Source organism: Otolemur garnettii, unplaced genomic scaffold (assembly GCF_000181295.1).
Source record: "Otolemur garnettii isolate 467f Iridium unplaced genomic scaffold, OtoGar3 scaffold00001, whole genome shotgun sequence".
Taxonomy (NCBI): domain Eukaryota; kingdom Metazoa; phylum Chordata; class Mammalia; order Primates; family Galagidae; genus Otolemur; species Otolemur garnettii.
The window spans coordinates 54,951,362-54,962,674 of NW_003852396.1; positions in this window are offsets into that span (position 1 = coordinate 54,951,362).

Sequence of the window (11,313 nt, forward strand, 5' to 3'; positions counted from 1 at the left end):
TTACCATGATCTTATCTTATGCGGAAGGCAGACATCATTAATTAAATATAGCGCTCCTTCTCACAAAGCCTAATCGTGGTCTTGCAGTGCTCTTCAACAAAGCTTTCCTATTTCACTTTGTTGGCAGAGAGATGAAACCTATTTATTACTCCAGATCTAGTCCAATTATGTCTTTGATAAATGAAGAGACTGAGACAGGGAAAGGTGAGGCAATTTACCCAATGTCACAGAAAAACTGAAGTAAGAACCAAGCCTATCAAGGCCCGCATTCATTCTTCCCTATCAGCCTGAGTCAATAAATCCTGGAGGCGTCCCCCAATCCAAATGCCTCCTGGAACTCCCGTGAATGTGGCTGTTAGTCTCCTGATATCTTACTTTTAAATTCATTTTTATAAACCAATTGAAATTTCCAATTCAGGACAACATAAAAGAAACATGTCATTTTAGTCCTCCCACTGATCACACGGAAAATCCCTGGACAAAATATATAAGTGTGAAAAGTCAAGAAGAGAAAGTGAATTGGCTGGTTGCCCCAGGACTCGAGGACTTACCTGCAGGGGAGTTCCCTGGGGTTTTTTTTTCTTTTCTTTTCTTCTATTTGCTCTGACTTCGACACTGGAGAAGCCTACAACTTATATATAGGCACAGATACAAAAATACAAACTGTATATATCCAGCCAAAGTAGAGGCCCAGGGCAGCGCCTGTGGCTCAGTGAGTAGGCCGCCAACCCCATATCCCGAGAGTGGTGGGTTCAAACCTGACTCCGGCCAAATTGCAACAAAAAAATAGCTGGGCATTGTGATGGGCGCCTGTAGTCCCAGCTACTTGGGAGACTGAGGCAAGAGAATCGCCTAAGCCCAAGAGCTGGAGGTTGCTGTGAGCTGTGATGCTACAGCACTCTACGGAGGGTGAAAAGTGATACTCTGTCTCTAAGAAACAAAAAAGCAAAAAAACCAAAATAGAAGCCCAGGCTTTCTAGCCAAAGAACTGTGCAAAGTGCTACTGAACAGTGTGACCTGGTGAGTCAGAAGCCATTAACCATAACCATCTGCTCTCAAGGTGAGTAACATAAACAAGTCATGCCCATCATCCATCTTAGTGGGCACTGCAGGGAGTAGAGTCCGGGGGTGGGCAGAGCCGGTCTTCTAGGACCCTTGCCATAAGGAGGAGGCACCCTTTCCCTGTGAGGACTGTGAAGAGAATTCTGACTTCCAACCCTGTACTAGTCTGCTCCAGTTGTCATAAGAGAAGATCACAGAGTGGGTGGCTGAAATGACAAAAAATTATTTCCTCATGGTGCAGGAGGCTGAAGAAGGTCCAAGATGAGTGTGCTGGCAGGGTTGGCATTTGGTGACACCTCTCTTTCAACCTGAAGCCAGCCACCGTCTTGCTGTGTCCTCTGCTTCTTCCTCTGTGTACATACAGCAACGTGGTGCTGGGGGATCTAATGTCTCTTCCTCTTAGGAGGACACCAGTCCTGTTAAATTAGCATGTGATGGGTTCACAGGACTTCATTTAACCTTAATTACCTTCTTAAAGACCCTATCTCCAAATATTCACCCTGGGGGTTAGGGCTTCAAGATATGAATTTGAGTGGGACACAATTTGGTCCCATGACAACCCCTGACCCTCTGTCATATAGTGATGTCCTGCCGTGTCTGGTGGAGCCTAGGCATGGAGTCCTGATACCAATAAGTAAACAAAAATTGATAAATTATATTAGATAATTTATCAAAATTAAAGCCATTTGCAGTATAAAATACCTGCTAAACAGATGAAAAGACAAGCTGCAGACTGAGAGAAAATGCTTGCATATGGCCCATGTGATGAAAAACTTGTATCCAGGCCATAATAAAGAATGCTCTAAACTCCATAGCAAGAAAAGAATCCAATTAGAACCTGAGCAGAAGACTTTAAAAAGCAGATACTTGTCTAAAGATGATACACTGATGGCAAGTGAACACATGAGAAGAATAGTCAACATCATTAGCCTCTAGGAGAATGCAAATTAAAGCTGGACATGCTGTCATTAAACACCTCTTAGAACAATGAAAATAAAAATTACTCATAGGCCCAAGTACTAATGAGGAACGTAAAATGATGTGGCCACTTTCGAAAATCGTTTGGCAATTTCTATAAAGTTAAACATGTACACACCATGCAAGCCAGCAACCTCTTTCATCAGTGTTTATCTTAGAGACACCAAATGTTATATCCACACAAAAAGCTGTATGTGAACGTTCACAGCAACTTTAGTTGTACCGTAACAGTCAAAAATGGGAAACATTCCAAATGTCCTACAACAGGTGAATGGATAACCAAACTGTGGGACATTGATACTACGGAATATTACTCAATAGTAAAATAGCATTAACTATTATATGTGTAACAACACGGATAGATCTCAGAGGCGTTATCCTGAGTGAAAGAAGCCAGTCTCAAAAGGGATTACAGTTCTTTCCTATGGAGCAAACATGGTGCCTGGCCTGATCCTTAACTCTCCCCCAAGACTCAACCTGCAGAGCAGCCCTCCAGCCTTGTACTGATGGCAGATGCTACAGCCTGAGGTTGAGTAAGAAACAGCCTCCCTGGAGACATTCAAGCCAAAGGTTGCATAACTTTTCCAGAACAGAGAGGAAAATTGTGCATCAGAAAAGGTGACTAATAAACGTACCAAAAGAATGTGGCTGCACAAATACCAGAATCTGATCAGACACAACAGTTTAAGAAATGTCTTGGTGCATACAATAAACTTACAGAAAACCACTTTTTGGACTGTGTTAAAGTCTTCCGTAGAAAGAGATGTAAAAACTGAAGAGAATGCCTGTTTAGAACGTTGCTGACAGAAATACTTAAAAATGACACAAAGAACATCCGTGAGATTTCAGGAATATCATATTCAGCAGAATGAAGCTCTAGCAGCCAAGGGAAAGACTCTTCGACCAGCCACAAAAGACAAGTTCTGCTGGATGATGAAAGATTGCCAAGGGCTGCTGCCCTGGATGGGAAGACTCATCCCGTAGAATGACCCGAGAGCCACCATGTTAAACCATCTGTCATGTCTGTTTGGCAAATGGAAACTTCTGGGGGAACTAACTTGCTATTTACCAGGAATAATCAAAATAGAAGTTCTTATTGTTTGATGAAAATCATGAGATGCAACATTCAGAAAATGTTTATTTGGTTAGAAAAAGAAACCACTGTTTCTTCGATTATGATTGTTAATTTTAGAGAAAAATATGCATCCAGTCATGTATGAGATAGAAAGCAATTTTTATTATGTAAAGTGAGGTAAATGGAAATGTCACTGGTTAAAAAGGTGACATACTATCTGATTCCATTTATATAATATTCTCGATGTGACAAAATCGTAAGGGTGAAAAGATCTGTTATTGCCAGGAGTTAGATTTGGGGGTAGGATGTAATCACATATGTATTAAGGTGTAACTCAAGGAAGTTTCTTTGTCTCAAAAAGGATTACAGGTGATAAAACAGTACTGTATCCCAACTGTGATGATGGTTACGCCAATCATAGACCTACAAACACACATACACACACACACACACGTAGTGGGTACACCCACGTGTGCACATCTCAAAAGAAGTCCATCCCAAACCTGGTGAAATCTAAATAAGATCTATGCTTTGACATGTATTGTACCAATGTCTGCTTCTTGGTTTTGATAATGTTCTATGCTTATGTAAGATATTATCATCAGCATCGATCGGGGGAGTGGTACATGGCAACTATTTGTACTATTTCTGGAATTTCTTGTGAGTCTAAAACTATTTCACAATAAGAAGTTGTATTTTTAAAAAATCAATTGTAACCAACTTTAAAAAATGGTCTAGTCTTAAGTCTTTCCAGAGCTCTTAAACAGGGACAAACCAAGGTGGGGGGTCAGGGACATGTGAAAACAAACAGTCCCTGATGACCCCTTCCCATTGGTATGTGACTGTTTTTTACTACACCACACTGGTCAGGATTTATTGGAAAAATGCCTGTAGTATTAGGCACAAATCAGGGGATCTTTCAGCTATTTGAAATTCTTGTTCTCCTTAGACACTACGAGAAAAAAAAAAACATAAAGCAAAAACAACTAATTAATGTAATTATGACATTCGAGGTTAGATAGTGTTAATGGATTTCATATAGTGTTTCAACTCTCTCAGGGCAAACCTCACTTGTTTGCTGTGCAGTGATCCCAAAGCATATTAGGAATTTTGCTTTCTAGCTTTTCACCTCTCTATTCAGACACCACCTTATTCTAGATGTTTTTTCCCGTGCATATCCTCTTTGTTAACAATTTTACTTCAAAAAACTCTCTCCCATCACTTTAGGCAGTAAATGGAGAGCAAAGCATAAGGGAAGCCCACACGTTTACAATTTTTAAAGTTGGAGGTTATGATTTTTATTATTGCTCTTGCTCTCCTATCTCATTATCGTTATCACATTCCTGAAATAACTAAAATGGTAAAGAGTGTGAAAACCACAAGTATTGAGAGACCTTGGGGGACTGCATGCTGAAGCTCTCAAAAATGCTAGCTGGGAAATACATAAAACAATTCTATCTGTCAGGGTTAAGGTCGTGGGAAATACATCTGTTTGCATTTGGAGGGGGTACTGTCACAGAAAACCGCACCACACGAAGCAACGGGGCAAAAAGCACAGCGGCCCTGAGCGGTTACATCATCTGCTAAGCACGTCTATCACAAACGACTTGAAAGCAGTCATCAGAATATTCTGGGTCCCACCAAAATGTTATGATTAAACATCCGCAACAAAGGCTGTGCCCAGAAGCCTTTGTTCTGCGCAGGGTTTATTTGAAGGAAATGGAATGTGATGGTAATAAGAAGCCTGGGCTGGCTGTGTCTCTTCAACTCATTAGGCTGCTGTAATGTGCAAAAGGCGGTGGGGTGAGGGGAGCCAGGCCGGGGAGAGGCCCATAAGTTCCACACAACACCCTGGGGCTTGACAAGGGAAGAGCGATGACAGGTGCAGAGGAGATATATGAAGTCCCCCGTAAGATCGCTCCCGCGGAGTTGGAGTCCTAGCCTTCAGGGCAGAACTCTCTGGAGGGTGCACTCTATCATAGTCAAAAATGCCAGTGATACATTGTTCATGAGAAAAATCAGACAAAGCAATTACAGGAAAGAGCAGGAAGCCACCTCCGTCTTCCAATCAGATTTTCAATATTTAACCATCACTTCCTAAGTACAATTGGGCTCGCTGAATTATGCAGCATCCAAAGGGCTGTTGGGAGAAGATTTGTTCCTAATAATGGATTTTTTGCATCACAAATGAATAGGGATCTTCGTCTTTATATTCCTCTCTCCTCTCTGTGGTTACTTCTGCCTGATTTGCATTTTTACCTGCAAGAAATGTGAAGAATCCTCTTTGACATGTATTATCATGGCCTATGAGTGCCCAAACTGCTTGACCCTGGGGTAATTAAATACCTTTTTTTATTTTTTTGGTGGGGGGAGATATTTTGTTCTCACTTGTATGCAGAACTTCAAATGGATACAAATAACATATGGTCAAAAACCCAAATGTGCTCTTTCCATCAGAAGGATAAAAACAGGCACTGGCCTCCCAGAAGCTAAAGGCCACAAAAGTGGAAATAGGCGTAGCTGGGATGAATCAAATAAAAAAAATGGGCGCCTTGGGCATTTTTCATAACAGCCCTGAAGTCAGTGATTGGCTGGGGGTGAGGGGCTGTAGGTGGCTTGGAAGCTTAAAAGAGGTCATCACATTTAGCACATTACCCTTGGGCTGTGGGCAAGTGTGGTGTCCCTTTCTCTTAAAAAGGAGGATAGGATATTCACTCGCCTAAAGACTGCCTTTTCTAGGCACCATCTAACTATTAGGATTTCTTGATTATACTTGTTAAGGAGGTTATCACAAACATCTCATTCTAAGGCTTCTGATCATTCTATATAATTTAGGGGAAGTAATGGTTTATTTTTCTCATGCCTTCACTCCGGCTAAGGAGAGAAAAGATAAAACATCTTGGGCCTCCCTTTCTTATTTCTTCCTTCCCTTCCTTCTTCTTTCCTTCCTTTTTTCTTTTACCTTCCCATCGCAGAAGTTTTTGAGTGCGTACCACGTGTCTGGTATGCACAGTGCTAGGCTCTGGAGAAATCACAGCTCACAGGATGCAGCCTGTGTTCCAGAGATGGTTTGACAATCTGGTGTCGAGAAAGCTGAGAAGTAAACAAGCAATCGCAAACCAAAGCAAGCAGTAGAACAACATCTTAGGACGCTAATGATGACAATGATAACAAGGGATTATGTTCAATAGGTCATTCTCTCAACTCCCCCTGGAGCTTGGTGCTAATTTTATTCCTACTTTACTGAAAAATCTGAGGCTTAGTTGTTTTTGCAAGTTTACACACTTAGCAAGTGAACCCTGGCCTGTGGATTGAATCCTGTTGTGCCATCCTACAACTCAAGGACTTAGCTTTGACATTAATTGGTTGTTGTGAGCAAAAAAGGTGGTGGGGATGTGCATCTAATATATTTTTCTTGGAAGACCCATGAGGTAGTCATGGCAGGCTTCTGAGAGGAAGTTACAAGGAATCTGAGAAGTGAAGAAAGATTAATAGTGGAAAGATTAAGGTATGAAGAATAAAATATGTAAGTAAGTCTGAAAACCTGGCTATTCCTACTTCTCAGCTCAGATGAAATAAATGTTTAGCTTCTCAGCCCCAATTGCCTTATCTGTTAAAAAAAATGAGGTTAATATCCCTATTTCAGAGTTATTAGAGTGAAATGACATAGCATTTGTGAAAGTTCTAGCACGAGGCTTGGCATTAGGAAGATACCTAGTAAATGTTTTATATCTACAATTTTCCAAGCGATAACATTCTGCATTTTACTATGAGTACTGTGGAACATGGGATCTTCATTAACCCCAAAGCCATGGGATAATTCAGACAGTTTAAAATGAGAGTTTACATTATTTATTCTAATTTATATTAGTACTAACCCTAATATTTTCTTAGTTTATTTTGGGTATTTCGTTTATCTACTTGCTTCACAACTCATTCAGCTATTACTGGATGTATTTTAAGATAAACATTCCTGAAGGAAAAAGATGCTTGGCTAATTCTCAGAAATAACAGAGCTTGAAAGGAGCATTTATCAAAGCAACTAAAAAAAAAAAAAAAATCCCTGTTACTGTTTTCTGGACACAAAGAAGACAAGAATCTAAAACATAATCAATTGCTAATTGTTTCTCAAGTTCATGGCCATTGATACATTTAAAAATAACTGTGGCTGGGCACCCATAGCACAATGGTTAGGGTGCTGGCTACATGCACTCGGGCTGGTGGGTTCGAATCCAGCCCAGGCCTGTGAAAACAAATGAACAAAAAATAGTGGGGCATTGTACTGGGTGCCTGTAGTCCCAGCTACTTGGGAAGCTGATGCAAGAGAATAGCTTAAGCCCAAAAGTTTGAGGTTGCTGTGAGCTGTGATGCCAAGGCACTCTACCGAGGGCAGCATAGTGAGACTCTGTCTCAAAAAAAAACAACAACAACAACAAAAACCCCAACTGTGTATGAGCAGGGAGCCGGGAGGAGGGAGAGGAATGGGGGGGTCACTCACAGGGTATGGCACACCTCTTGGGGGTGGAACTCAATCATAAGAGGGACTTTATCTAACAAATGTAATCAGTGTAACCTAATTCTTTGTACCCTCAACGAATCCCAAACAATACAAAAAAAAGAAAGCTGTGACAGAGTCACTTCCAGATGTGAGAAGCCCCTCAACACCATTTTATTAAATGTTAGAAAAAATAAAAAATAAAAAAATCAATGTCAGGCACTGTTGAAGCAAACCGATGTGGTTTAAGATAAATGGATACATTAGTACCACTGGTACCTCAGGATGAATGCTCCCAAACAAGACTAAGAATCCTTCTTGTTAAACTGCTTTCCTTCTTGTGTATCATATCTCAGTTAATGTCACTCCCATCCTCTTATTTACTCAGACTAAAACCTTCGACTGATCTTTGCCCCCTCCTTGTGTCAAATCAGCTGTTAAATGTGGCAGGCCGGCCTCTGAGATGGCATTCAAGGGTTCTGCCCCTGGTGTAAAACATGCCACATAATCCCTTCCCCATGAGAGTAGGAGGGACCTGTGAATACACTGGATGTCACTCTAGTGATTAGATGGCCAAAGTAAAGGGAGTTTACAGATGTATATAAGGTCAGTTGATTTTGACTTAATCAAAGGTGGTTATCCTGCATTAGCCTGACCTCATCCTGTGACTTCTTCCAAAGAGGGCTTTAGGCTGGGCATGGTGGCTCATGCCTGTAATCATAGCACTCTGGGAGGCTGAGTCAGGTGGATTCCTTGAGCTCAGGAGTTGAAAACCAGCCTAAGCAAGAATGGGACCCTGGCTCTACTAAAACTAGATGCTAAAACTAATGTTAGCTGGGCATTGTGGTGCTTGGTGGGTGGTGCCTGTAGTCCCAGCTACTTAGGAGGCTGAGGCAAGTGAATATGTTGAGCCCAAGAGTTTGTGGTTGGTGTGAGCTATGATGATGTTACGGCCCTCTACCCAGGGTGACAGAGTGAGACTCTGTCTCTGAGCAGCAAAAGTTCTTTTGCTGGCTTTGAGGGAATAAGCTGTAATGTTATGAGAGGGCCTGGACCGGAGAGTGACCTCTAGGAGTTAAATGGTGTTTTCAGTCAAGAGCTCCCAAGAAAATGGGGAAGTCAGTCAAATAACCACAAAGAAATGAATTCAGCCAACTACCAGAATAAACTTGGAAGCAGATCCTTCCTCGGCCACGCCTCCAGATAGGAGTGCTCCCCAACCAGCACCTTGACTGCACCTTCGTGAGACATGAGCAGAGATCTAGCTAAGCTGGGCCTGGAATTGCAACCCACAGAAACTGTGAGATAAACACATGTTGTTTTAAGTGACCACATTCGTGTTAATTTTTTTTTTTGTTTGTTTGTTTTTGAGACAGAGCCTCAAGCTGTCCCCCTGGGTAGAGTGCCGTGGCATCACAGCTCACAGCAACCTCCAACTCCTGGGCTCAAACGAGTCTCCTGCCTTAGCTTCCCAAGTAGCTGAGACCACAGGCGCCTGTCACAATGCCTGGCTATTTTTTGGTTGCAGCTGTCATTGCTGTTTTGTTGGGCCTGGGCTGGATTCGAACCTGCTACCTTAGGTGTATGTGGCTAGTGCCTTAGCCACTTGAGCCACAGGCGCCACCGAGCCATTTGTGTTAATTTGTTATGCAGCACAGAACACTAAACGCATTAGGTTCTTTCCATTCTCCCTTTCCAATATCTTCCTTTATCCCCTTTTCTTAATTATTATTGCCCTCATTCATGCCCTCGTATCTCTCACCTGGACTAAGGACTTTCTAACTAGTCTAGTATTTTAATTTCTTACTTCTCCAAGAATTCCACTGTCACTATGTTTTATCTTCCAGAATGCGGTATTGATCACGTCTCTCTCTTTAAAAATTGCTCCCAGTTTCCTCCACAATCCAGGGAATATAGCTGGGATATTTCAGTTATGGGTTATGAATTAGAGAGCTGTGGATCTAAATTCTAATCCTTACCTAGCTTTGTGAACTTGGGCAAATTAATAAACCTCTTTAAGCTTCAGTTTGCAAAGTGGGGATCATAATGTTGTCTTCCTCATAGGGTTATTGTGAGAATGAAATGATATAATACATGTAAAGATTATGTCACATAGTACATGCTCAGCAATCCTAGCTATTAAAGGGGGTACTGTAAAATTAAATTTGAACTCCTTATTCTGGTACTCAAAGCCACCAATGATCCTCAATAGCTTTTCCAGCCATTTTCTTTCTATATCTTTCTAGAAATCTTATGGACCAGCCGTGCCAATCTATTGATGAACTGGAAGTTTCCAATTACATATGATGTCATGCACTTTTTTTGGTCTATATATTTATCTTCTTCCCTCAAATTAGAGTTATTTTCCCTACCCTTCTACACTTGCAGAAATTCCATTAATCTTTTGAGGCTCACTTTGTACGTGTCTGGGCTAGCTTTCAGCTGACACCTGCAAGGTCACTATATTGGTTACCTCAAGCCTGGGTCTGTTTTGCTTTGTCAGAGCCTCATTCCGATATGAGATGTCATGTAAGTTGTCATGTGGTTGTTGCAATCCTGCCTCCAACCTTCCTTTTCTCTGATTTTTTGGCGCAGCATTTTTACTCCATCCCTTCACGTTCCTGCAGCCATTTTCTTATAGCTGTGTTTGGTATTTCAAACTATGTTTTGAACTTCAGTCTACTCATACAATTGTGCACCTCAGTACATAGAAAGAAGGGATTGTTTTATATTCCCAGCTCATATGGTGCAGAAAGAGTATTTAAGTCCTTGTGAGGATGATTAAGAATTAGTTGCATTGACCTCCTTGTCAGTCTTCAGCAGGATGAAGCAAAGTTTGGTAATGAACGGTGTTTACTAATGGTTGATTGGCTTTAGAAGCATCTCATTTGGCTTAAATAATTAAATATTCTACGTAAGAATGCATCAAAGTAAACTATGTATGCTTTACAAAGCCCCGTAAAATCTACAAAGATCGTGATGGCCAATTTATTTTAATAAGCATACCTCTATCTCCATATACGCTTCTTTGTCAGAATAATTTCAGATCTTTGTTATGCCACCAGATCTTTTTATGCCGAGCAATTGCATTTATGATCCTGGAAAAGGTCTAGAGATACCACCTAAGTCTGTGGATCTGGAGACTCAAATGCATGGAGAGTAGGTAGTTCTTTCCCTCCCCTAACCTATCATTTGATACATCTTCTCTATGCCTGGCATCCTCCTCTCTTTCCAGTTGAGGATCATTCTTCTTGCTGGAAAACATAGACCTCAAAAAGAAATATCCCTCCCTTCTCCTTTTGCTCTGATAACTCTGAACAATAGTTTTTGAGAGAGAGTACAAGCAGTTCCTGAGATACAAACATCAGACTTATATACAACTTGCCCTTACAAACGTACAATAGGTCCCTGAGTTACAAACATCAGATTTATGTACAACTTGCACTTACAAATGTGTAATAAGTCCTTGAGTTAAAACATCCACCTGAGGTATGACTTGTACCTACAAATGCAGGCTATTATAGGTGATAGTAGATGCACTTGTTCCACTTTATTTTTTAATATTTTTGAAACAGAGTCTCACTCTGTAGCCCTCAGGAGAGTGCCATAGCAACATCATAGCTCACTGCAACCTCAAACTCTTGGGCTGAGGTGATGCCGTTGCCTCAGCCTCTTGAGTAGCTGGGACTATAGGTGCCTGCCA